General features: G+C 45.5%; 1 protein-coding gene across 1 annotated transcript in view; it reads right to left on the bottom strand.

Moving 5' to 3' along the window:
• LOC136678889 (succinate dehydrogenase cytochrome b560 subunit, mitochondrial-like) overlaps positions 1–20,763 on the bottom strand; it is a 390,354-nt gene extending 369,591 nt beyond the window's left edge. The window contains exon 1 of the mRNA XM_066657066.1: positions 20,760–20,763. The gene's annotated coding sequence lies outside the window, so the exon portion shown is untranslated. The remainder of the gene's footprint in view (positions 1–20,759) is intronic.
• Positions 20,764–27,830: the final 7,067 nt, after the last annotated feature.

Below are 27,830 nucleotides of genomic sequence, written 5' to 3'. Positions count from 1 at the left end.
CTCTCTCTCTCTCTCTCTCTCTCTCTCACTCCGTCTCCCTCCTCTCTCTCTCTCTCATTCCGTCTCCCTCTTCTCTCTCTTTCTCTCTCTCTCTCTCTCATTCCGTCTCCCTCTTCTCTCTCTCTCTCTCTCTCTCTCTCACTCTCTCTCTCTCTCTCTCTCTCTCTGTCTCTGTCTCTGTCTCTCTCACTCCGTCTCCCTCTTCTCTCTCTTTCTCTCTCTCTCTCTCTCTCTCTCTCTCTCATTCCATCTCCCTCTTCTCTCTCTCTCTCTCTCTCTCTCTCTCTCTCTCACTCCGTCTCTCTCTCACTCTCTCTCTCTCTCTCTCACTCCGTCTCTCTCTCACTCTCTCTCTCTCTCACTCCGTCTCCCTCTTCTCTCTCTCTCTCTCTCTCTCATTCCGTCTCCCTCTTCTCTCTTTCTCCTCTCTCTCTCTCTCTCTCTCTCTCTCATTCCGTCTCCCTCTTCTCTCTCTCTCTCTCTCTCTCTCTCTCTCTCTCACTCCGTCTCCCTCCTCTCTCTCTCTCTCATTCCGTCTCCCTCTTCTCTCTCTTTCTCTCTCTCTCTCTCTCTCTCATTCCGTCTCCCTCTTCTCTCTCTCTCTCTCTCTCTCTCTCACTCTCTCTCTCTCTCTCTCTCTCTCTCTGTCTCTGTCTCTGTCTCTCTCACTCCGTCTCCCTCTTCTCTCTCTTTCTCTCTCTCTCTCTCTCTCTCTCATTCCATCTCCCTCTTCTCTCTCTCTCTCTCTCTCTCTCTCTCTCTCTCACTCCGTCTCTCTCTCACTCTCTCTCTCTCTCACTCCGTCTCCCTCTTCTCTCTCTCTCTCTCTCTCTCTCATTCCGTCTCCCTCTTCTCTGTCTCTCTCTCTCTCTCTGTGCGTGTGTGTGTGTTTAAGTGTCTCATACTGCAGTATATACTCTAACAGCCTGCCTGGTTTTTTCTTACATGCGTGAAATGCATCGAGTTAAAAAAAGAAAAGAAAATTTATCAATATCTGGAGTAAAAAAAAGAAAATGTGTTGCTATGAAAAACTTCAGTACTGCAAATGTTTGTATGAGTTTTGGTTTTTCTCCAGTTGAGTTTCTGGTGTAATTGTTGGTGCCGCAGTTTTCAGTGTCAGCTGTCATCCCAGGACAAACTTATTATTATTATTATTATTATTATTATTATTAACCCATGGCGAAATGACATCACTTTGTCACACCCCACTTTAGACCATCCCATGCCTCCCTCACACCTTGTGATCAGTTAACGACATCACTTCCTGTGCTTCATCGGCAGGTGACTCAGTTAAAGCAGGGTAAAGCTGCATGTGCAAACAAACAAACGAGAAGCTAGACTCTTCTGTTTACCGTACTTTCTCTACTGTACGTCTGTTTATGTCGAGGTCTGTCTTTTACTCCTTTATTATTTCTAAGATCAGTGTTAAATCTAGAGATGATGTACCAGACCACTTCAGTATTACTGACCCTTCAGAGGGAGCCTCAGTGATAAGCGCTGGGTTCTTATTATAGAAGGTATCAGAGGTGCCACATAAACACTGACACCTCACCTATCGCTACCAGTGTTCGCTGAGAGGTCTTTCATTTAGTGCAGTGACTCCTTTTGATTACAGCCAGTATTATTATTATTATTATTATTGTAAAGATTAGACTTGAGAAGGGAACTGTGAAGAGACCACCGTGATCTACCCAGACTTCCGGTGTCCATAAAGGAAGTTGTTAAATGAGTGTCCACAAACGCCCTTTACCTATTTTGCAATTGTTGCAACTACAATCCCTCGCCAGTAGAGGTCGCGTTTGATTTGTCTTGAGTCATCTTCAGTCAATTACTCTTCTGTTCTCTCTCTCTCTCTCTCTCTCTTTTACAGGTAGCAACATTATTTGATGCACCTTGTTAGTGGTGGATCATTTAAACGTTTTAAAATGTTTTTTTTTGTCTCTTAAATGATCTTCCCTCTGTTTTGTAGCTGTGCACATGTGTAAACTTTCACATTTCTGTTTGAACTCTTTTGTATGACTAACGTTAGATGTGAAGCGTCGAAGGTGTAGAAGAGTATAGTTTCCGGGACCCGCCATTTTCTCTGATTTAGTGTAAATATATTGAACAGTCTTCTCTTCTAAAAACTCTACACTCACTCACAGGTAAACACACTCACACACCGCCTAAGACTGTGTGTGTGTGTTAGTGTGTGGAAGGTGTTCACGGCGTTCTCATCTGCAGCGAACAACACGAAACACTGCGTGTTCTGGGTTTTTTTTTTTTTTACGGGTTTTGTTCGTCTGAAAGTGTCCGTTCGTGTTATTTTTGAATGCAAAGTCTTCCTTTCAATAAATTCCCGTCTCCTGGTTCTTCTGCTTTTCTTTAAATAAATCTCCGTCTCCCCTGGATCTCCTGCTCTTTTTGTGTCCAGATGTGCCCACTTCTTATGGCTGATGACGTCATCAGAGTAGGGCTGAGTGTCTGGGTTAGTTGGGTTTGTTTGAAAGGCCTGTATCAGCAGTTTGTTGAAAACTTCGGTTGTTAACTTCAAAATAAACATATTTGAGTTAATCTAATTTCTATTATTATTGTTTATTGATTAGAAGCTGTAAAGTAATAAAAGATCATATGGGAAATCTATGATATAAAAATGTGCAATTGTTACATTCAACAAAATGTGTCTTCTGCATTTAACCCGTCTGTGGCAAAGAACACACACACACACACTAGTGCACTAGGGGCTGGGAACACACACACACTAGTGCACTAGGGGCTGGGAACACACACACACTAGTGCACTAGGGGCTGGGAACACACACACACACACTGTAGTGCACTGGGGCTGTGCACACACACACACTATTGCACTAGGGGCTGTGAACACACACACACACTAGTGCACTAGGGGCTGTGAACACAAACACTAGTGCACTAGGGACTGAACACACACACTATTGCACTAGGGGCTGTGAACACACACTAGTGCACTAGGGGCTGTGAACACACACACACACCGTAGTGCACTGGGGCTGTGAACACAAACACTAGTGCACTAAAGGCTGTGAACACACACACTATTGCACTAGGGGCTGTGAGCACACAATAGTGCACTAGGGGCTGTGAACACACACACTAGTGCACTAGGGACTGAACACACACACTAGTGCACTAGGGGCTGGGAACACACACACACACTAGTGCACTAGGGTCTGTGAACACACACACTAGTGCACTAGGGACTGAACACACACACTATTGCACTAGGGGCTGTGAACACACACACACACTAGTGCACTTGGGGCTGTGAACACACTAGTGCACCAGGGGCTGTGAACACAAACACTAGTGCACTAGGGGCTGTGAACACACACACACACTAGTGCACTAGGGGATGTGAACACACACACTAGTGCACTAGGGACTGAACACACACACTATTGCACTAGGGGCTGTGAACACACACACACACTATTACACTAGGTGCTATGAACACACACTAGTGCACTAGGGGCTGTGAACACACACTAGTGCACTAGGGGCTGTGAACACACACTAATGCACTAGGGGCTGTGAAAACACACTAATGCACTAGGGGCTGTGAACACACACACTAAATCAAATCAAATCAAATTTATTTGTATAGCGCCTTTTACAACTGACGTTGTCACAAAGCAGCTTCACAGTTTCAGAACAGAACATTTAAATCAAAGCCCAATGCGAGCAGCCGAAGGCGACAGTGGTAAGGAAAAACTCCCTCGAGGCTGGAGGAAGAAACCTTGGGAGGAACCAAGACTCACAAAGGGGACCCATCCTCCTCTGATGAAACTATAGTACAGTACACTAGGGGCTGTGAACACACACCCAGAGCAGGGGGGGAGTTATACCCAGTGCCCAGAGAGAAGTTGTTGGTTCAGTGCCTTGCTCCAGGGCCCCTCAGCTGTGGATTGAGGAGGAGGACAGTGCTGTTCCTTCACTCCCACCGCCCCCAGTTTTCCTGCTGCTCGTGGGAATAGAACCAACAACCTTTCAGCCCTCAGCCCTCTGCTTTAAACATTAGGCTAGAGACGTGTGCAAAACAGTTTTGAATTAAAACCCTGGTGACAATGTTGTTATTGGATCTGGTTGTAAAGAAAATAGATGAATTGTTAAAATGGAAATAGAGTTTTATTTCACTGATATCTATCTAAAAAGAACCTAAAGACATTTTCCCCAGAATGGCCCCAACGTAAGAAGTGCTTCACTTAATAAGACAGTGATAGATACGAGAAATTACTTCAGGAAGACGTGGAAATTGGCTTCAAATTGTAAAAGCTGGACAGATATGTTGCTAAATGTAGAACTTAAAAAAAAAACTGACAGATTTATATAAAAAGCTCTTTCTGAAGGAGAAAATGAAATATCACTGACCACAAAAGAAAAGGACTAAAATAAAAATTCAGACAGAATAAGACACAATATTTTACCACAATGGACAGGTGGAGCGCGGTCCTGGTCCGGACCTAGAAGCTGGAACTGTAACTGATGAACTATTCAGAGCTGTTTAATTCTGAACAGAGTGTGTGTTTGAAGTGGTGTGACTCTTCTAGTCGTTACGGTGCAGGTTTAGCGGTCACAGCTAGGTACACCTCCAGCTTTAACTGCTGCTGCTGAAAATGCAGATGTGCCACATTAGGGCCACAATTGGGCAAACATTCACGGCTTTCTGTGTTAAAACTAGTAACACATTACAGCACTGATGTAAGTGTATCACCACTATCCAATAAATAAATAAAATAGTAATAATATGACATTATCTCTAAAATGAGATATGTAAAGTATATGCTAATTTAAATATTTCCTGTAAACAGTGGAGCAGCAGGTGGTGTCTCTGACACAACTCCTGGGTCCTGGAGGTTGTGGGCTTGAGTCCTGCTGTGGGTGACTGTCTATGAGGAGTGTGATGTGTTCTCCCTGTGTCTGCGTGGGTTTCCTCCGGGTGACTGTCTATGAGGAGTGTGATGTGTTCTCCCTGTGTCTGCGTGGGTTTCCTCCGGGTGACTGTTTGTGAGGAGTGTGGTGTGTTCTCCCTGTGTCTGCGTGGGTTTCCTCTGGGTGACTGTCTGTAAGGAGTGTGGTGTGTTCTCCCTGTGTCTGCGTGGGTTTCCTCTGGGTGACTGTCTGTGAGGAGTGTGGTGTGTTCTCCCTGTGTCTGCGTGGGTTTCCTCTGGGTGACTGTCTGTGAGGAGTGTGGTGTGTTCTCCCTGTGTCTGTGTGGGTTTCCTCCGGGTGACTGTCTGTGAGGAGTGTGGTGTGTTCTCCCTGTGTCTGCGTGGGTTTCCTCCGGGTGACTGTCTGTGAGGAGTGTGGTGTGTTCTCCCTGTGTCTGCGTGGGTTTCCTCCGGGTGACTGTCTGTGAGGAGTGTGGTGTGTTCTCCCTGTGTCTGCGTGGGTTTCCTCCGTGTGACTGTCTGTGAGGAGTGTGGTGTGTTCTCCCTGTGTCTGCGTGGGTTTCCTCCGGGTGACTGTCTGTGAGGAGTGTGGTGTGTTCTCTCTGTGTCTGCGTGTGTTTCCTCCGGGTGCTCCGGTTTCCTCCCACAGTCCAAAAACACACGTTGGTAGGTGGATTGGAGACTCAAAAGTGTCCGTAGTCTTGAGTGTGTGAGTGAGTGTGTGAATGTGTGTCGCCCTGTGAAGGACTGGCGCCCCCTCCTGGGTGTGTTCCTGCCTTGTGCCCAATGATTCCAGGTAGGGTCTGGACCCACTGCCACCGTGAACTGGATAAGATGGGCTCGTCAGTAGCACTGTAGTGTGTGTGTGTGTGTGTGTGTGTGTGTGTGTTTGTACAGACGGGCTCCTCAGTAGCAGTAGGCTGTTCCCTCTGCTGCTCTGACATTGAACTGAGTGGAAGGACGTTGCTGTACCACCGCTCACCGCTAGAGACTGAGTGGCGCTGTTCACCCTCAGAAAGAGCAAGTGACTGAGAGTTAACGAGAGAGAGAGAGAGAGAATTTTCCTCTCTCGTTAATGAAGGTACAGAGGTACACAGTCAGAGGAGGAGACACACACACACACACGCTGACAGACGGAATGCTGTGGAGGACCATGTGGACACACACACTCTCTCTCCGCAGCGCTGTGTGTTTCTGAGGGATTTAATGTGACCGCTGAGAGTGTGTGTTGATGGTGCGGAGGGCAGCTGTGGAGCGGGGGCTCAGTCATGGCTTCGGTTTGGATTTTAACTTTAGCCGTCGGGGTCGCCGTTCACAGAGGTAAGAGACACAGCGCCAGACACACACACACACACACACACACACACACACACACACTCACACGGCCAACAGCAGACAATGCACTGACGCCTATCACCACTTGAGATACTGAGATATATTGTGATATTTTGGTGGCGTTTCTTCGTCATGGCTCGTCTCTCTCTCTCTCTCTCTCTCGTGTTGAAGTGATATTATGTTATGTTCCAGTCTTTATGCAGTAGAACATGTGTCAGAGCCAATCAGCTGCAGAAAAGGGACTGGTGCCAGTCCATTGTTTTGTGGACTGTTGGGTTGTAGTGTGTGTGTGTGTGTGTGTGTGTGTCATGGGTGGGGGGTGTGTTAGTGTATATATGATGCATGTTGGGTGTTGCTGCATGTTTTGATGTGGATTATTGGAGGGTTGTGGTGTATAGTGGGGTATATACTGCTGCATAGTGGTGTATCGTGGGGTGTATAGTGGTTTATCGTGGGGTGTATAGTGGAAGTATCGTGGGGTGTATAGTGGTGTATCGTGGGCTGTATACTGGTGTATCGTGGGGTGTATACTGGTGTATCGTGGGGTGTATACTGGTGTATCGTGGGGTGTATACTGGTGTATCGTGGGCTGCATAGTGGTGTATCGTGGGGTGTATAGTGGTGTATCGTGGGCTGTATACTGGTGTATCGTGGGCTGTATACTGGTGTATCGTGGGGTGTATACTGGTGTATCGTGGGGTGTATACTGGTGTATCGTGGGGTGTATACTGGTGTATCGTGGGGTGTATACTGGTGTATCGTGGGGTGTATAGTGGTGTATCGTGGGGTGTATACTGGTGTATCGTGGGCTGTATACTGGTGTATCGTGGGGTGTATACTGGTGTATCGTGGGGTGTATACTGGTGTATCGTGGGGTGTATAGTGGTGTATCGTGGGGTGTATAGTGGTGTATCGTGGGCTGTATACTGGTGTATCGTGGGCTGTATACTGGTGTATCGTGGGGTGTATACTGGTGTATCGTGGGGTGTATACTGGTGTATCGTGGGGTGTATACTGGTGTATCGTGGGCTGTATACTGGTGTATCGTGGGGTGTATACTGGTGTATCGTGGGGTGTATAGTGGTGTATCGTGGGGTGTATACTGGTGTATCGTGGGCTGTATACTGGTGTATCGTGGGGTGTATACTGGTGTATCGTGGGGTGTATACTGGTGTATCGTGGGGTGTATAGTGGTGTATCGTGGGGTGTATACTGGTGTATCGTGGGGTGTATACTGGTGTATCGTGGGGTGTATACTGGTGTATCGTGGGGTGTGTAGTGGTGTATCGTGGGGTGTGTAGTGGTGTATCGTGGGGTGTGTAGTGGTGTATCGTGGGGTGTGTAGTGGTGTATCGTGGGGTGTGTAGTGGTGTATCGTGGGGTGTATAGTGGTGTATCGTGGGGTGTATAGTGGTTTATCGTGGGGTGTATACTGGTGTATCGTGGGGTGTATAGTGGTTTATCGTGGGGTGTATACTGGTGTATCGTGGGGTGTATACTGGTGTATCGTGGGGTGTATACTGGTGTATCGTGGGGTGTATACTGGTGTATCGTGGGGTGTATACTGGTGTATCGTGGGGTGTATACTGGTGTATCGTGGGGTGTATACTGGTGTATCGTGGGGTGTATACTGGTGTATCGTGGGGTGTGTAGTGGTGTATCGTGGGGTGTGTAGTGGTGTATCGTGGGGTGTGTAGTGGTGTATCGTGGGGTGTGTAGTGGTGTATCGTGGGGTGTATAGTGGTGTATCGTGGGGTGTATAGTGGTTTATCGTGGGGTGTATACTGGTGTATCGTGGGGTGTATAGTGGTTTATCGTGGGGTGTATACTGGTGTATCGTGGGGTGTATACTGGTGTATCGTGGGGTGTATACTGGTGTATCGTGGGGTGTATAGTGGTGTATCGTGGGGTGTGTAGTGGTTTATCGTGGGGTGTGTAGTGGTTTATCGTGGGGTGTGTAGTGGTTTATCGTGGGGTGTATACTGGTGTATCGTGGAGTGTATAGTGGTTTATCGCGGGGTGTGTAGTGGTTTATCGTGGGGTGTGTACTGGTGTATCGTGGAGTGTATAGTGGTTTATCGTGGGGTGTATACTGGTGTATCGTGGGGTGTATACTGGTGTATCGTGGGCTGTATACTGGTGTATCGTGGGCTGTATACTGGTGTATCGTGGGGTGTATACTGGTGTATCGTGGGGTGTATAGTGGTGTATCGTGGGGTGTATAGTGGTGTATCGTGGGGTGTATACTGGTGTATCGTGGGGTGTATAGTGGTGTATCGTGGGGTGTATACTGGTGTATCGTGGGGTGTATACTGGTGTATCGTGGGGTGTATAGTGGTGTATCGTGGGGTGTATACTGGTGTATCGTGGGGTGTGTAGTGGTGTATCGTGGGGTGTGTAGTGGTGTATCGTGGGGTGTATAGTGGTTTATCGTGGGGTGTATAGTGGTTTATCGTGGGGTGTATACTGGTGTATCGTGGGGTGTATACTGGTGTATCGTGGGGTGTATACTGGTGTATCGTGGGGTGTATACTGGTGTATCGTGGGGTGTGTAGTGGTGTATCGTGCGGTGTGTACTGGTGTATAGTGGTGTATCGTCGGGTGTATACTGGTGTATCGTGGGGTGTATACTGGTGTATCGTGGGGTGTATACTGGTGTATCATGGGGTGTATAGTGGTGTATCATGGGGTGTATAGTGGAAGTATCGTGGGGTGTATAGTGGAAGTATCGTGGGGTTTATAGTGGAAGTATCGTGGGGTGTATACTGGTTTATCGTGGGGTGTATAGTGGAAGTATCGTGGGGTGTATAGTGGAAGTATCGTGGGGTGTATAGTGGAAGTATCGTGGGGTGTATAGTGGTGTATCGTGGGGTGTATAGTGGTGTATCGTGGGGTGTATAGTGGTGTATCGTGGGGTGTATAGTGGAAGTATCGTGGGGTGTATAGTGGAAGTATCGTGGGGTGTATAGTGGTGTATCGTGGGGTGTATAGTGGAAGTATCGTGGGGTGTATAGTGGAAGTATCGTGGGGTGTATAGTGGAAGTATCGTGGGGTGTATAGTGGTGTATCGTGGGGTGTATAGTGGAAGTATCGTGGGGTGTATAGTGGAAGTATCGTGGGGTGTATAGTGGTGTATCGTGGGGTGTATAGTGGAAGTATCGTGGGGTGTATAGTGGAAGTATCGTGGGGTGTATAATGGTGTATCGTGGGGTGTATAGTGGAAGTATCGTGGGGTGTATAGTGGTGTATCGTGGGGTGTATACTGGTGTATCGTGGGGTGTATACTGGTGTATCGTGGGGTGTATACTGGTGTATCGTGGGGTGTGTAGTGGTGTATCGTGGGGTGTGTAGTGGTGTATCGTGGGGTGTATACTGGTGTATCGTGGGGTGTATACTGGTGTATCGTGGGGTGTGTAGTGGTGTATCGTGGGGTGTGTAGTGGTGTATCGTGGGGTGTGTAGTGGTGTATCGTGGGGTGTGTAGTGGTGTATCGTGGGGTGTGTAGTGGTGTATCGTGGGGTGTGTAGTGGTGTATCGTGGGGTGTGTAGTGGTTTATCGTGGGGTGTATACTGGTTTATCGTGGGGTGTATACTGGTGTATCGTGGGGTGTATACTGGTGTATCGTGGGGTGTGTAGTGGTGTATCGTGGGGTGTGTAGTGGTGTATCGTGGGGTGTGTAGTGTTTTATCGTGGGGTGTATACTGGTGTATCGTGGGGTGTATACTGGTGTATCGTGGGGTGTGTAGTGGTTTATCGTGGGGTGTGTAGTGGTTTATCGCGGGGTGTATAGTGGTGTATCGTGGGGTGTGTAGTGGTGTATCGTGGGTGTGTATTGGTGTATCGTGGGGTGTGTATTGGTGTATCGTGGGGTGTGTATTGGTTTATCGTGGGGTGTGTAGTGGTTTATCGTGGGTGTATACTGGTGTATCGTGGAGTGTATACTGGTGTATCGTGGGGTGTATAGTGGTTTATCGTGGGGTGTATAGTGGTTTATCGTGGGGTGTATAGTGGTTTATCGTGGGGTATATACGGCTGTATAGTGGGGTATATACTGGTTTATCGTGGGGTGTATCGTGGTTTATCATGGGGTGTATCGTGGTGTATCGTGGGGTGTATACTGCTGTATAGTGGGATATATACGGCTGTATAGTGGTGTATAGTGGGGTATATACTGGTGTATAGTGGGGTATATACGGCTGTATAGTGGTGTATCGTGGGGTGTATACTGCTGTATAGTGGGGTGTATAGTGGTGTATCGTGGGGTGTATACTGCTGTATAGTGGGGTGTATAGTGGTGTATCGTGGGGTGTATACTGGTTTATCGTGGGGTGTATACTGGTTTATCGTGGGGTGTATACTGGTGTATCGTTGGGTGTATACTGGTTTATCGTGGGGTGTATACTGGTGTATCGTGGGGTGTATACTGCTGTATACTAGTGTATAGTGGTGTATCATGGGGTGTATACTGGTGTATCGTTGGGTGTATACTGGTGTATCGTGGGGTGTTTACTGCTGTATACTAGTGTATAGTGGTGTATCATGGGGTGTATACTGGTGTATCGTGGAGTGTATACTGGTGTATCATGGGGTGTTTACTGCTGTATAGTGGTGTACTGTGGGGTGTATAGTGGTGTATCTTGGTGTGTATCATGGGGTATATACTGGTGTATCGTGGAGTGTATACTGGTGTATCGTGGAGTGTATATAGTGGTGCATCATGGGGTGTATACTGGTGTATCGTGGGGTGTATACTGGTGTATTGTGGAGTGTATACTGGTGTATTGTGGAGTGTATATAGTGGTGCATCATGGGGTGTATACTGGTGTATCGTGGGGTGTATACTGGTGTATTGTGGAGTGTATATAGTGGTGTATCGTGGAGTGTATACTGGTGTATCATGGGGTATATAGTGGTGTATACTGGTGTATCGTGGGGTGTATAGTGGTTTGTCGTGGGATGTATACTTGTGTACCCTGAGGTGTATAGTGGTGTATCATGGGTGTGTAGTAGTGTAGCGTGGAGTGTATACTGGTATATTGTGGGGAGTATACTGGTGTATAGAGGGGTGTATACTGGTTTATTGTGGAGTGTATATAGTGGTGCATCATGGGGTGTATACTGGTGTATCGTGGGGTGTATACTGGTGTATCGTGGGGTGTATACTGGTGTATTGTGGAGTGTATATAGTGGTGTATCATGGGGTATATAGTGGTGTATAGTGGTGTATCATGGGGTGTGTAGCGTGGAGTGTATACTGGTATATCGTGGGGAGTATACTGGTGTATAGAGGGGTGTATACTGGTTTATTGTGGGATGTATAGTGGTGTATCGTGTGGTGTATACTGGTATATCATGGAGTGTATACTGGTGTACCGTGGGGTGTGTAGTAGTGTATCGTGGAGTGTATAGTGGTGTACCGTGGAGTGTATAGTGGTGTACCGTGGGGTGTATAGTGGTGTACCGTGGGGTGTATAGTGGTGTACCGTGGGGTGTATAGTGGTGTACCGTGGGGTGTATAGTGGTGTATCATGGGGTGTATAGTGGTGTACTGTGGGGTGTATAGTGGTGTATCATGGGGTGTATAGTGGTGTATCATGGGGTGTATAGTGGTGTATCGTGGGGTGTATAGTGGTGTATCGTGGGGTGTATAGTGGTGTATCGTAGGGTGTATAGTGGTGTACTGTGGGGTGTATAGTGGTGTACTGTGGGGTGTATAGTGGTGTATCGTGGAGTGTATAGTGGTGTACCGTGGGGTGTGTAGTAGTGTATCGTGGAATGTATAGTGGTGTACCGTGGGGTGTATAGTGGTGTATAATGGTATAGAGGGGTGTATCGTGGGGTGTATACTGGTGTATCGTGCGGTGTGTACTGGTGTATAGTGGTGTATCGTGGGGTGTATACTGGTGTATTGTGGGGTGTATACTGGTGTATCGTGGGGTGTATACTGGTGTATCGTGGGGTGTATAGTGGTGTATCATGGGGTGTATAGTGGTGTATCGTGGGGTGTATAGTGGTGTATCGTGGGGTGTATAGTGGTGTATCGTGGGGTGTATAGTGGTGTATCGTGGGGTGTATAGTGGTGTATCGTGGGGTGTATAGTGGTGTATCGTGGGGTGTATAGTGGTGTATCGTGGGGTGTATAGTGGTGTATCATGGGGTGTATAGTGGTGTATCATGGGGTGTATAGTGGTGTACTGTGGGGTGTATAGTGGTGTATCGTGGGGTGTATACTGGTGTATCGTGGGGTGTATACTGGTGTATTGTGGAGTGTATATAGTGGTGTATCATGGGGTGTATAGTGGTGTATCATGGGGTGTATAGTGGTGTATCGTGGGGTGTATAGTGGTGTATCGTGGGGTGTATAGTGGTGTATCGTGGGGTGTATAGTGGTGTATCGTAGGGTGTATAGTGGTGTACTGTGGGGTGTATAGTGGTGTACTGTGGGGTGTATAGTGGTGTATCGTGGAGTGTATAGTGGTGTACCGTGGGGTGTGTAGTAGTGTATCGTGGAATGTATAGTGGTGTACCGTGGGGTGTATAGTGGTGTATAATGGTATAGAGGGGTGTATCGTGGGGTGTATACTGGTGTATCGTGCGGTGTGTACTGGTGTATAGTGGTGTATCGTGGGGTGTATACTGGTGTATTGTGGGGTGTATACTGGTGTTTCGTGGGGTGTATACTGGTGTATCGTGGGGTGTATAGTGGTGTATCATGGGGTGTATAGTGGTGTATCGTGGGGTGTATAGTGGTGTATCGTGGGGTGTATAGTGGTGTATCGTGGGGTGTATAGTGGTGTATCGTGGGGTGTATAGTGGTGTATCGTGGGGTGTATAGTGGTGTATCGTGGGGTGTATAGTGGTGTATCGTGGGGTGTATAGTGGTGTATCGTGGGGTGTATAGTGGTGTATCATGGGGTGTATAGTGGTGTATCATGGGGTGTATAGTGGTGTACTGTGGGGTGTATAGTGGTGTATCGTGGGGTGTATACTGGTGTATTGTGGAGTGTATATAGTGGTGTATCATGGGGTATATAGTGGTGTATAGTGGTGTATCATGGGGTGTGTAGTAGTGTAGCGTGGAGTGTATACTGGTATATCGTGGGGAGTATACTGGTGTATAGAGGGGTGTATACTGGTTTATTGTGGGATGTATAGTGGTGTATCGTGTGGTGTATACTGGTATATCATGGAGTGTATACTGGTGTACCGTGGGGTGTGTAGTAGTGTATCGTGGAGTGTATACTGGTGTACCGTGGAGTGTATAGTGGTGTACCTTGGAGTGTATAGTGGTGTATAGTGGTGTATCGTGGGGTTTATAGTGGTGTATCGTGGGGTGTATAGTGGTGTATCGTGGGGTGTATAGTGGTGTATCATGGGGTGTATACTGGTGTATCGTGGGGTGTATACTGGTGTATCGTGGGGTGTATACTGGTTTATCATGGGGTGTATACTGGTTTATCATGGGGTGTATAGTGGTGTATCATGGGGTGTATAGTGGTGTATCATGTGGTGTATCGTGGGGTGTATAGTGGTGTATCGTGGGGTGTATAGTGGTGTATCGTGGGGTGTATAGTGGTGTATCGTGGGGTGTATAGTGGTGTACTGTGGGGTGTATAGTGGTGTATCGTGGGGTTTACTAAGGAATGTATAGTGGTGTATCGTGGGGCGTATAGTGGTGTACTATGGGGTGTATTGTGGGGTGTATAGTGGTGTGTCGTGGGGTGTATAATGGTTTATCGTGGGGTGTATAGTGGAAGTATCGTGGGGTGTATAGTGGAAGTATCGTGGGGTGTATAGTGGAAGTATCGTGGGGTGTATAGTGGAAGTATCGTGGGGTGTATAGTGGAAGTACCGTGGGGTGTATAGTGGTGTATCGTGGGGTGTATAGTGGAAGTATCGTGGGGTGTATAGTGGAAGTATCGTGGGGTTTATAGTGGAAGTATCGTGGGGTGTATACTGGTTTATCGTGGGGTGTATAGTGGAAGTATCGTGGGGTGTATAGTGGAAGTATCGTGGGGTGTATAGTGGTGTATCGTGGGGTGTATAGTGGTGTATCGTGGGGTGTATAGTGGTGTATCGTGGGGTGTATAGTGGAAGTATCGTGGGGTGTATAGTGGAAGTATCGTGGGGTGTATAGTGGTGTATCGTGGGGTGTATAGTGGTGTATCGTGGGGTGTATAGTGGAAGTATCGTGGGGTGTATAGTGGAAGTATCGTGGGGTGTATAGTGGTGTATCGTGGGGTGTATAGTGGAAGTATCGTGGGGTGTATAGTGGAAGTATCGTGGGGTGTATAGTGGAAGTATCGTGGGGTGTATAGTGGAAGTATTGTGGGGTGTATAGTGGAAGTATTGTGGGGTGTATAGTGGAAGTATCGTGGGGTGTATAGTGGAAGTATCGTGGGGTGTATAGTGGAAGTATCGTGGGGTGTATAGTGGAAGTATCGTGGGGTGTATAGTGGTGTATCGTGGGGTGTATACTGGTTTATCGTGGGGTGTATACTGATTTATCGTGGGGTGTATCGTGGGGTGTATAGTGGTGTACCGTGGGGTGTATACTGGTTTATCGTGGGGTGTATAGTGGAAGTATCATGGGGTGTATAGTGGTGTACTATGGAATGTATACTGGTGTATCGTGGGGTGTATACTGGTTTATCGTGGGGTGTATAGTGGTGTATCGTGGGGTGTATAGTGGAAGTATCGTGGGGTGTATAGTGGAAGTATCGTGGGGTGTATAGTGGTGTATCGTGGGGTGTATAGTGGAAGTATCGTGGGGTGTATAGTGGAAGTATCGTGGGGTGTATAGTGGAAGTATCGTGGGGTGTATAGTGGTGTATCGTGGGGTGTATAGTTGAAGTATCGTGGGGTGTATAGTGGAAGTATCGTGGGGTGTATAGTGGAAGTATCGTGGGGTGTATAGTGGAAGTATCGTGGGGTGTATAGTGGAAGTATCGTGGGGTGTATAGTGGTGTATCGTGGGGTGTATAGTGGTGTATCGTGGGGTGTATACTGGTTTATCGTGGGGTGTATACTGATTTATCGTGGGGTGTATCGTGGGGTGTATAGTGGTGTACCGTGGGGTGTATAGTGGGATGTATAGTGTTGTATTGTGGGTTGTATACTGGTTTATCGTGGGGTGTATAGTGGGATGTGTTGTATTGTGGGGTGTATACTGGTTTATCGTGGGGTGTATAGTGGAAGTATCATGGGGTGTATAGTGTTGTATTGTGGGGTGTATAGTGGTGTACTATGGAATGTATACTGGTGTATCGTGGGGTGTATACTGGTTTATCGTGGGGTGTATACTGGTTTATCGTGGGGTGTATAGTGGTGTATCGTGGGGTGTATACTGGTGTACTGTGGGGTGAAGAATGACGTATAGTGGCTTATATAGTGGTGTACTTTGGGGTGTATAGTGGTGTATCAGGGGGTGTATAGTGGTGTATCATGGGGAGTATACCAGTGTTCTGTGGGGTGTATAGTGGTGTATCAGGGGGTGTATCGTGGGGTGTATACTGGTGTATCGTGGGGTGTATAGTGGAAGTATCATGGGGTGTATAGTGTTGTATTGTGGGGTGTATAGTGGTGTACTATGGAATGTATACTGGTGTATCGTGGGGTGTATACTGGTTTATCGTGGGGTGTATACTGGTTTATCGTGGGGTGTATAGTGGTGTATCGTGGGGTGTATACTGGTGTACTGTGGGGTGAAGAATGACGTATAGTGGCTTATATAGTGGTGTACTTTGGGGTGTATAGTGGTGTATCAGGGGGTGTATAGTGGTGTATCATGGGGAGTATACCAGTGTTCTGTGGGGTGTATAGTGGTGTATCAGGGGGTGTATCGTGGGGTGTATACTGGTGTATCGTGAGGTGGTATGGGGGCACTCTGGGGTTGTGTTGGTGTATATGTTGGTGCAGGTTTTTCTGTGGGGTGTATTGCTGTAATGAGGAGGGAGAATATTGGTGCATCATGACCTCCCTGTTTCATCCTGAAACAAAATGACACTCGGTTTAAACAAACACAAAGAAAAGCCAAGCACTGGTCAGTTGTTCATCCTCAGGATTCATGTCCAGTGTCTGTTTATGCTTTCAGAGCGCTTCATGCTGCTGGCTGCCTTGTTCCCGCGCATTCTGAGCACACACACACACACACACACACACACACACTGCATGTCACGAGCCAACACATCACACACTGAGAAACGTTAAGAATGTGCTTGTTGTGTGTGATTTTCATGTAAATCACAGTATGACACTTTATTCTCTTTAGTGATAGGAGACTACACACTGTATGTGACAGTGTCTATGTGGAGGGTAATGTGGCCTGTGGAAATGGCACATTTTATATTTATTAGGAATTTGTTAAAGTATATTTGTGTATTGTATAATTTTAATTCAGTTTATTTTCTTCTGTCCTTCGCTCATTTTGGGAACTGTTGATTATTATTACACAATTGCCATTTTATTCAACACCAAACAAAAAGACGTAAATATTATGTTTAAAAATGGCAAGTGAGTAGAATTTGTCCATCACTGCATTCGTCGTGAGCATGTGATGGATTTGTTCTGTTCTTGAGGATAATGTTGTGTCCAAAAGCGCGTGTGAGTTTGGGTTTAGACGAGTTACAGACGGGGTTTCGATGTTAGCGAGTGATAATTGCATTAATGTAATCTTTTCCAGTGTGTTCTCATATGAAAATAAACCACACAGTTCTTTATTCAAACACCAGGGTGTAACACTGTTGCCTCTGAAGAGGGAACCTTTACTCACGGCTCTACTCTGATATTGATGATGAGAACCAGTGTCAGGATACTTTTGTACATCCACCAATCTGCTGTTACCATAGCACCACCTCCTTGTTTCAGCACTCACTGTCCACTCTCTCAGCTCCACTGACCACACAGGAGCTCTAGGACTGTAGTCCATCTGTTGCTCTGCATACTTTATTAGCCTCTTACCACCCTGTTCCTCAGCGCTCAGGACACCCACAGAGCAGGTGTGATATGGTGGTGGATCATTCTCAGCGCTGCAGTGACACTGACGTGGTGGTGGTGTGTTAGTGTGTGTGGTGCTGGTGTAGAGTGGATCAGACACAGCAGTGCTGCTGGAGTTTTTAAACCCCTCAGTGTCACTGCTGAAGGACTAGAGCATGACCAACAATGCAGACCAAGAGTGGACAGTGAGTGGACACAGGGTTTAAAATCTCCAGTGATTCCGTGTAGGCTCCGGACCCACCGCTGCCCTGACCTGAATTTATTATTAATATTAATTGTACATTTTGTACAAATATTTTGTATCCAAACCACCTCCACACGACTGAATCACTGTCATTTATTTGGAGTAAATTCCTCCACCGTACTTCACTCTGCCTAAATGACTCACATAAAGAATGTATCCCGTGTTAACTGCATGACGTCATTGCGTAAACAGGTCAGAATACCACTATTTTCACGATATAGACTTTTAAAATCATTTAAAAATGGATGGCGATGTTATTGTGAATGAATGCTTCTTTTCAATGGGATTATTACTTCATTCTCTGGACACTGTAGCTGTAGCTCCATCTGTAACAGCCCCATCAGCTCTGTCTATTCCACACTGTAAAAATGTCCAGAGATCTTAGTGTGGAAAACTGTCAAAACACGGCAGTAAAAGACTGTAAACTCTACAAAGTCTGAATAGAGTTTCTGTGAGAGTGAAACACTGTGAATCCAGTGTTAAATGCACTTACACTATGTTTATAATGGAAATAGTGTATTATAATGCAGACAACACTGTTGTCCCTTGTGAAGGGCAGTACAGGTGGCCAAGGATTAGAAGGAGCTGGGACTCATGGGGGAGCTCCCAGCATGCCTAGCGGCTCCTTTCTGTGATTTTAGTGTTCATTCTGGTATTTTTTTTTGTTTGGGGCTTTTTGTGTAGGGGTTGTGTGTGTGTGTGTGTGTGTGTGTGTGTGTGTATGGTGTGTGTGATGGGTGTGTGTTATTTAGTGTGTGTGTGTGTATTATATAGTGTGTGTGTATTATATAGTGTGTGTGTGTGATGGGGGTGTGTGTTTGTTATATAGTGTGTGTGTGTGATGGGTGTGTGTGTGTGTTATATAGTGTGTGTGTGTTATATAGTGTGTGTGTGTTATATAGTGTGTGTGTGTATGGAGTGTGATGGGTGTGTGTGTGTGTATGGTGTGGGATGGGTGTGTGTGTGTGTTATATAGTGTGTGTGTGTGTGTGTTATATAGTGTGTGTGTGTATGGTGTGTGATGGGTGTGTGTGTGTGTTATTTAGTGTGTGTGTGTGTGTGTGTATGGTGTGTGATGTGTGTGCGTGTGTGTGTGTATGGTGTGTGATGTGTGTGTGTGTGTGTGTATGGTGTGTGATGGGTGTGTGTGCATGTGTATGGTGTGTGATGGGTGTGTGTGTGTGTTATTTAGTGTGTGTGTGTGTGTGTGTGTGTGTGTATGGTGTGTGATGTGTGTGTGTGTGTGTGTGTCTGTGTGCATGTGTATGGTGTGTGATGGGTATGTGTGTGTGTATGGTGTGTGATGGGTGTGTGTGCATGTGTATGGTGTGTGATGGGTGTGTGTGTGTGTGCATGTGTATGGTGTGTGATGGATGTGTTGGTCAGAGGAGTTCATTATTCACTCGTACTGAAGCACTACACTGTAAAAAACTAAATCTGTAAAACCTATGGTAAAATACCAGCAGCTGTGTTTGCTGAAATGTCACTGTAACATATACGGTCAAAATGTAAATATTACTTTTGGCAATCGTAAATTTTACATTCAATAACTGTTCTGTATATAGTACTTTTCTGTTAAAAACAGATATACATCGTAAAAAAAACATAATATTTACATAATTATAACTGTTTTGGCAAAAAATAAACATCTAAATAATGCGACAAATGAGAGAATGGAGGCTGAGATATAGCCACTGCATCCTATAGTCAGCCCTTAAAGTGAGGTATTACTGAAATGTGCAGCGTCTGGGTGCCACCCTCCAGCCCTCAGTACACAGGCTGATGGTGAACGTTCCTGACCAACACACACACACACACACACAAATACAAATATACAAAATAATCGCCCCAATGTAACCCAAAGACAGAGAAAAACTAATAAACTCTGAAAATCACAGAAAATATGGAGCAGCAAGGCATGCTGGGAGCTCCCTAATAAGTCTCAGCTCCTCCCAGTCATTGGACACTTGCACCGCCCCCTAATGGTTTGTGCATTTAACAGAGAAATAATGTATTTTTTACAGTAAAGAGATGTAAAAATGAGTGTTTTGGCTGATAAAAGTATTTACTGTATTTCACTGTACTTTTTCAGTTAACAGTCGTTTACTGTCAAGGTTTTACAGTTTTTCATCCTTAAAATTTACATCCTTTTTTTACAGTGTAGAGGGTGCTATTTTTTTATATTTATGGATAACTTACTTCCACACAGTGTTGATCACACAATCCTGACAGCGTTCTCCTCCGAGCGTGTTTAACCCTGCAGTGGTGGTGCATTAGAGGCAGTTAAAGAAGAGTCTCCTGCACTTCTCATGTCTTAGAGGAAGGATGTGATGGGCTTCACACTCAGAGCTCAGTAAAACAGAGATTAATGGAGATTTAGCTGGCAGTGTTTTATCTGACCAACAACAGTGAATAAAACTGGCTAAAAACAATAAATTAAAGCTTGATAAAAATCACTAAATCACTAAAACTTTCTGCATTCGATCCTTGGGTTTTGAGAAATGAAGACTGAGCAGTAGCTGAAGAATAATCCTGGTGTTTTATTAGGTTTTTAAATGGTAGGCCTTAGCTGCTCTGCACTGACCTGCATCTGTGGCCACTTCCAAAACCAGGCGAGAAAAAAAGTCTGACTGTGTGTGTGTGTGTGTGTGTGTGTGTGTGTGTGTGTGTGTGTGTGTGTGTGTGTATTTTGGTGTTTGTCTGGGGACTTGGTGCTAACCTACTTGAATGATCTCTGCAGAAGTGTCTGCTGTCAAAAAACCAGAGAAAATGAGAGAGAGATGGACAGAGAGAGGGAGAGGAGTGGAAATGGAGAGGTGTCACTCGTTTACTTGGAAGAGGAGTCAGCTAGTTTCCGCGATGGGGGGATCCAGAGAGAGAGAGAGAGAGAGAGAAAACACAAGTGACAGAGAGAGGAGGGAAGTGAGTGACACAGATGTGTAGTGATGGAAGGATGGAATGATGCGGAGGGAGGGAGGGAGGGAGGGGTGAATGTGTCAGCAGTCGAGATGAGGATGAAGGGATGGGAGGAGAAGGAGGCGGTATGAAATTAAAACGATGTTTTCTTTTCATTAGCGTGATGCTGTTCTTTCATTATCTCTGCCGGGGGGCTTTTGTGGTTTTTTGGCACGGCCCACCAGGTTTAATGTGTCTGAGACGCTGGAATTTGCAACAAAATACAGTGGCTTTATGTGGATTACAAAAAGAAATAACAGCAGGTTAAACCACTGTTAATGTAACATCAATGAAACGCCAATGTCAGTTAAAATCAGTGTAAAATCAACAAATACAACAATCATAACATTAGGACCATCTCCTTGTTTCTCTGTCCATTCTCTCAGGACCCCCACAGAGCAGGTGTGATGTGATGGTGGATCATTCTCAGTGCTGCAGTGACACTGACGTGGTGGTGGTGTGTTAGTGTGTGTTGTGCTGGTGTAGAGTGGATCAGACACAGCAGTGCTGCTGGAGTTTTTAAACCCCTCAGTGTCTAGACTGAGAACAGTCCACCGACCAAAAACATCCACAAGGTGAACCAATGAGAGAGGAGTATCTCACAGAGTGGACACAGGGTTAAAGACTTCTGGACTTGACAAATTAATTTTACTTAAGTTTGTAGATACGGACACGTGTTGTGGGCATTCTGAGCAGTTCTTTGGCTTTTATATTATTCATATAGATATTAGTATGATCAGGGTGGTGGTGGGTCTGGAGCCTACCCAGAATCATTGGGTGCAAGTTGGGAACACGCCCCTCACAGACAGTCACCCAGAGGAAACCCACACAGACACAGAGAGAACACACCACACTCCTCACAGACAGTCACCCGGAGGAAACCCACACAGACACAGAGAGAACACACCACACTCCTCACAGACAGTCACCCGGAGGAAACCCACACAGACACAGAGAGAACACACCACACTCCACAGACAGTCACCCGGAGGAAACCCACACAGACACAGGGAGAACACACCACACTCCTCACAGACAGTCACCCGGAGGAAACCCACACAGACACAGGGAGAACACACCACACTCCTCACAGACAGTCACCCGGAGGAAACCCACACAGACACAGAGAGAACACACCACACTCCACAGACAGTCACCCGGAGGAAACCCACACAGACACGGAGAACACACCACACTCCTCACAGACAGTCACCCGGAGGAAACCCACACAGACACGGAGAACACACCACACTCCTCACAGACAGTCACCCGGAGGAAACCCACACAGACACAGGGAGAACACAACACACTCCACAGAAAGTCACCCGGAGGAAACCCACACAGACACAGGGAGAACACACCACACTCCTCACAGACAGTCACCCGGAGGAAACCCACACAGACACAGGGAGAACACACCACACTCCTCACAGACAGTCACCTGGAGGAAACCCACGCAGACACAGGGAGAACACACCACACTCCACAGACATTCACCTGGAGGAAACCCACACAGACACAGAGAGAACACACCACACTCCACAGACAGTCACCCGGAGGAAACCCACACAGACACAGGGAGAACACAACACACTCCACAGAAAGTCACCCGGAGGAAACCCACACAGACACAGGGAGAACACACCACACTCCTCACAGACAGTCACCCGGAGGAAACCCACACAGACACAGGGAGAACACACCACACTCCTCACAGAGAGTCACCTGGAGGAAACCCACGCAGACACAGGGAGAACACACCACACTCCACAGACATTCACCCGGAGGAAACCCACACAGACACAGGGAGAACACACCACACTCCACAGACAGTCACCCGGAGGAAACCCACGCAGACACAGGGAGAACACACCACACTCCTCACAGACAGTCACTGGGAGCGGGACTTGAACCCACAACCTCCAGGACCTTGGAAAACATGAAAATAAAATTTGTCTAAATGATCTGTGCGCTGCTAGAATCTAAAAACACTACACTGTCTCAGGAGTAACAGGATGTGACAGAAGTGCAGTGAGATATGGAGTGGTGAAAGTTCATTAGAGCTGTATGATGTTGTTCCAGGTTTCATGGATGAACAGTGATGTTCTGCGATCTTCTGGAAAATGACTCAAGTACGGTTCAGTGCAGGAAAATAATGATTGCCCTTATTAGGCTCTCGTAGTCCATTAAACAGAGAGAACTGGAGATATAAAGAGATATATAGTACGCTTTAAACAAGACTTGGAACTGAACCATGGATCTGTAATTCATCTTAGTGTTTGACGACTGTGTTACACTCGGTTCCACTGAAAATACTGAGAATATTTTAAAAAATTAATCCAAAATATTAACTTCTCACTGCTGAGGTTGGGTGAAGGTATGGAATAGCTACTGTATTAAACTCCCATAAAAACAGTAATACAGGTGTGTGTGTGTGTGCGCGCGCGCACATGTAAAAGTCAAGCGTTTGCATATTTGAAACTGTGTCAGTCAGAATCAGGGTTGACACCCTTCACTCATTTTGCCTTGTCATAGAGAGAGAGAGAGAGAGAGAGAGAGAGAGAGAGAGAGAAATTCAGAACATGTCAGAGACACAACCCCAAACGTTTCTTTTCCACTGAGAGTTTGGATTCAGCTTTAAAAGTAAAGTCACTGTTGTGAATAATAAGAAATCCTCTTCCTCCAACATGTGTTTTTGATGTTATTAGATGTACAGTTTTTTTTTGTGTGATAAAAACAGCACTGTGCAGAAGTCTGAGGCCCCTAAGATAGTGAAATACATTTAAACTAAAGCCCTCTCAGTGAGTGTGGGGCTGGTACAAAGTTCTATATAATCACAGTAAACACAGATTAATAATAATATAAAACACATCAGAAATATAAGATAATGTTTCTCTATAAAGCAGTGGGTGAGAGTGAGTTTGAAGAACAGTGTTTTGTTCAGATTCTCCTTGATTTGGATGAATTTGTTAAATCCACAGCACATTATTTAAAATCATTATTGATTCACCACTAAAACTAGGCACTGGATGATCACCTCAAATAATACACACTCCACGAGGACAGAGTTAAACACAGTCACACACAGAGGATCACACTGGAGTCATGTGACTGGGTTTATTCTAATGAGTGTTATTTGTTGTTTGTTTTTTAGCAAATAAACACTTACTGCTCAGATACATAGCTTTTTAAATCATAATCACTGGGGGCTCAGTGCTGCATCTGTAATTCAAATATCAAACACTTTCCAGCACCTTTTTTATTCTGTGGTCACTGTTGTGTAGTATTAAGAATGACAGAAAAACGTATTAAAGGCGATGTTCACAGAAGTTTCCTCACCATTTGCAAGCTCTTCTGTCTCCTGCCGTCTGGAGTATTTTAGACAATAGACAGAACCCCAGTTTTTGAAAAGCATGTAAAGAGATGAGGATGTTGCTCTATTCCTGCTCCATAGGGGGGTAACACTGACTTACTTTTGCTGTTACAGTTACATTACTTAAGATGGAACTGACTCTAAATTCAGGAGAGCGCTAACTGCATGAAAGTAAACACAGAGCGAAAGTGCTACAAAACTAAACAGCTCGAGTTACACATGAAAGGTTAAAGTTGTTTGTGTCTAAATGGTCGTTATTTCTTCATTCCACCTTAAAAGACGCAGAGCTTCTGAACATAAACAAACCAGAGAGAACAGAGTTCCCCTACAATTGTAGACAGTCTCTCAATGATTGAAATTACATTTGTACTAAAATAAAATGTTTTAATCAATAAACCATTTAATACTTTTAATATATATCACATATATTTAATAAAATTATTAATATAATGTTTATTTGTTGTTGGAATAGTGTGTTCAATGGGAACCTGTTCAATGGGAACACACCCTAACACATAAAAACAAATACACACATTGAATTTTACACATGGGTTATTCACAGATTGATCTGGGTTCAGCTCTGAACTCTGCTGTGGTAGTTTATATGATTTAAATGTAAGTGGGTTACTATTGTAGATGATGCAGGTGGTTTGCAACAGCAGGGCTTTGACAACACCAATTCTTCATGTGTGTTACCAGAGAAGTAGAGCACAGGTGTAAAGGCTTACACACACACACACACACACACACACACACACACACAAAGATCACTGCATAGGTCTGGTTCCCCCCCAAAAAAAACCAGCCGGAGGACAGATATACATACATGATCACACACACACCACACAAACACACACACACACACACACACACACGCACACACACTAGAAACACAGGATATTAAAGTTTACCCAACTGTGTTTAAATGTCAAGTTTTGTGACGTAAAAAAAGGAGAAAATGTGATTAAACATTTCAGAACTTTTAATTTCACATGTGTACAACTCAGTAGAAAAATGAACTGAAATATTTAGAGAGAAAAATAAAAAAACGTACCGTAACATATACGTATTAATACTTTGTGGAGGCACCTTCTGATTTTATGACGAGGTTCAGTCGTGTTTGGTTGGAGACTAAGAGCATGGCACATCTCGACATTCTCACTCTTCCTTACAAAGAGCTCCAGATCTGGAAGATGATACATAGCTCTTTTCCACCACCATAGGTCAGGCTCCGTTCCGGTTCTGAACTGTTTGGCGGTTTCACTAAAACTGGTCTAAACACAGCTGCTTCACTGAAAAGCACCAAGGTTCTTATCTTACATTCCAAATGGAACCAGTTCAGGAACCAGAGTTCTTTTGCTGGAAAAGCGCTAACACCCCCCTTCAGTTCCACCTGCAGATGTTCGGCTGTGGCTCTGGCTGCGGCTGCGGCTGTGGCTCTGGCTGGGGCTGTGGCTCGGGCTGGGGCTGTGGCTGTGGCTCGGGCTCGGGCTGGGGCTGGGGCTCTGGCTGGGGCTCTGGCTGGGGCTCTGGCTGGGCTCTGGCTGGGCTCTGGCTGGGGCTCTGGCTGGGCTCTGGCTGGGGCTCTGGCTGGGGCTCTGGCTGGGGCTCTGGCTGGGGCTCTGGCCGGACCTTTCCAGAACGTTGATCTTCTAGTGACAAATCTGACCCTTTGTTGATGTGGTGGTATGCTTTGTGTCGGTGTCGTGCTGAATGCTGAAATTCCTCTTCCTCTTCAGTTTTTAGTAGAGGCCTGAAGGTTCTGTGGCAAAGTTGACTGATATTTGCATCTATTCATAACTCCCTCTGCCTTGATGAAAGCCCAGGTTCCAGCTCAGAGAAAAACAGCCCAGAATGTAACGCTGCCACCACCGTGCTTCACTGTGGGTGTAGGGGTCTCTTGGTGAAGCGCCGTGCTGTTTTACACCACACATACCTTTTGGAGTCAAGGCCAAATATTCAGCCTTGGTCTCATCAGATCACACACTTTCCCTCACGCGTTTTAACAGACCTAATGTAGCCAGGTGTCAAAGAAAAATTAAACTCGAACAAATAACCGAACATCACTTTCCTTAGGAATGAGAACGGAACTGTCTTCTGAAGATGGTCTCTCCACTCTCTCGCCGTGTCAATGACACTTTCCCATTTATATATTCTCTCAAACTCTGTGTGTTTCCCGTGTAGTTCAAAGCCTGTTTGTTTTCTCCATCAAAATGATTATTCATCATTCACCGGAGGTTACTATTGATCCCATCACACATCACCTCCTGAATCCCTGTATCATACATTTCCACTGACCGAGATACAACGGCTTCTTGTGAATCACTAAAATAACTAACAAACAGACCCCATACAATGAGTTTTAAACTCATTAAAACAAAATAAAACGGTGTTTTCTATTTGGAGAAAGAAGAAATAAAATAAAAAACATGAATCAACATATTGCTTACACAACTCCACCACTCAGACCTGGGTGTTTCCTTTGTTAGAAAACCTTTCTGTTTTGCCCCTCCTCCCCACGGCCAAGACTTATGAAGAATACGAGAGATTACTAGATCACAATACTTGCCAGACACCTGTAGTTTCTCTGGTTCAGCTGTAGGCCTCTCCGGGACCCGTTTCCTTCTTGTGTCTTCAGTAGTTTGAGAAGGAAGTCCCATTCTCGGTCTAGTCACTCTTTGTGTCATATCTGCGTCACTTGGTGATGGCCGTCTTCACTGTGTTCCTTTGTTTATGTAATTGTCTTGGAGACTTATTGTACCTTGCTCCTTTCAGCAGTGAGGTCTCTTTTAATCTCTTTGTGGACCATGGATTTTGTCGTAAGATGCAGCTAATGCTAACCATTCACTAGAAAGAAAATGTAAATGTGTAAAAATGTGTAAATGTGTAACATCTAAAGAGTTCTTAGTCGCAAACTATGATTTTGCAAACACTGAAGATCTTCCAATGTCAGATCTTCCAACTGCAGACCTGCGGCTAGAGTCCTCACTGTCGCTGTGGTGGAACTCTGAAGGAACATATTCAATGCTCTTAGATAGGGATCAGAACTGTACCTCACTCTGTATTAACTGTGGATGTTAAAGTCGTGTTGATGTCATTCGCCGCGTTTCATCTCCAGGACTTTTATTGTGTTCTTTTATTCTCCACAGTTGTATAATGAAAGATTACAGAGATCCCCCTCTCCTTCTGGAGAAGAGAATGTAATGAACCTTTAGGGAACACAACTGGACTCTAACACCACTGCTGTACCTTTAAAGACACAATGAGTTACAGGCTGAATATTTTTTACAAATCTGTAATTTTAATAGGAGTGTTTAGATTTTTATATCCACTGTAGGCTTGTTTTTTTCAAACCCAGCAGGAGGACAGGTACTCACACACACACACACACACACACACACACACACACACACACCATGAGCATCTGGTTGCCATGTTCTCTTAATGATATGCTCATGTCATGTTCTATTTATATACATGGGAAAGCTATTAAAGCACATACACATAAAACCACAATGCGGACCTGAGTCCACAGAAGCTATAGCTGTAAGACTCATGTGAATTAAACTAATGTGTTCCCAATATCAGCAGCTACTGTGCCATACCCATTTACCTGTGTCTTTCCTGCACTGTGAACTACACATTTATACTCTGATCTTAGCATAGCACGCTATAATATCACATTCCCTGTAGCCTTAGTACCGTAGAGACCTGTCTGTCCGAGTTTAAACGAGTATATTATTTTCTACGTCATCGTCAACACTGAGTCTGATTTCAGCAGTTTTCTGCATCAAACAAAAAGACTGTGGCATTAAATGAGTCAGAATTAAGAGTATAGTAAGAGACATGTTACTGACTCCAGTGAAGACATCGTTTTATCAGCAGATCTGATTTGAATATTAGACGTGTACGTTCTCATTGTTGCCACGAATGCATTGTGTGGATGCTGTTATGTTACTAGATGATGTCATACCTTATGTGTCCAGTTCGGCGTTGTGGGGTGGCAGCGAGGTGGGA

This window comes from Hoplias malabaricus, chromosome Y (genome assembly GCF_029633855.1).
Source record: "Hoplias malabaricus isolate fHopMal1 chromosome Y, fHopMal1.hap1, whole genome shotgun sequence".
Taxonomy (NCBI): domain Eukaryota; kingdom Metazoa; phylum Chordata; class Actinopteri; order Characiformes; family Erythrinidae; genus Hoplias; species Hoplias malabaricus.
This window is presented reverse-complemented; position numbering and strand designations above follow the sequence as displayed.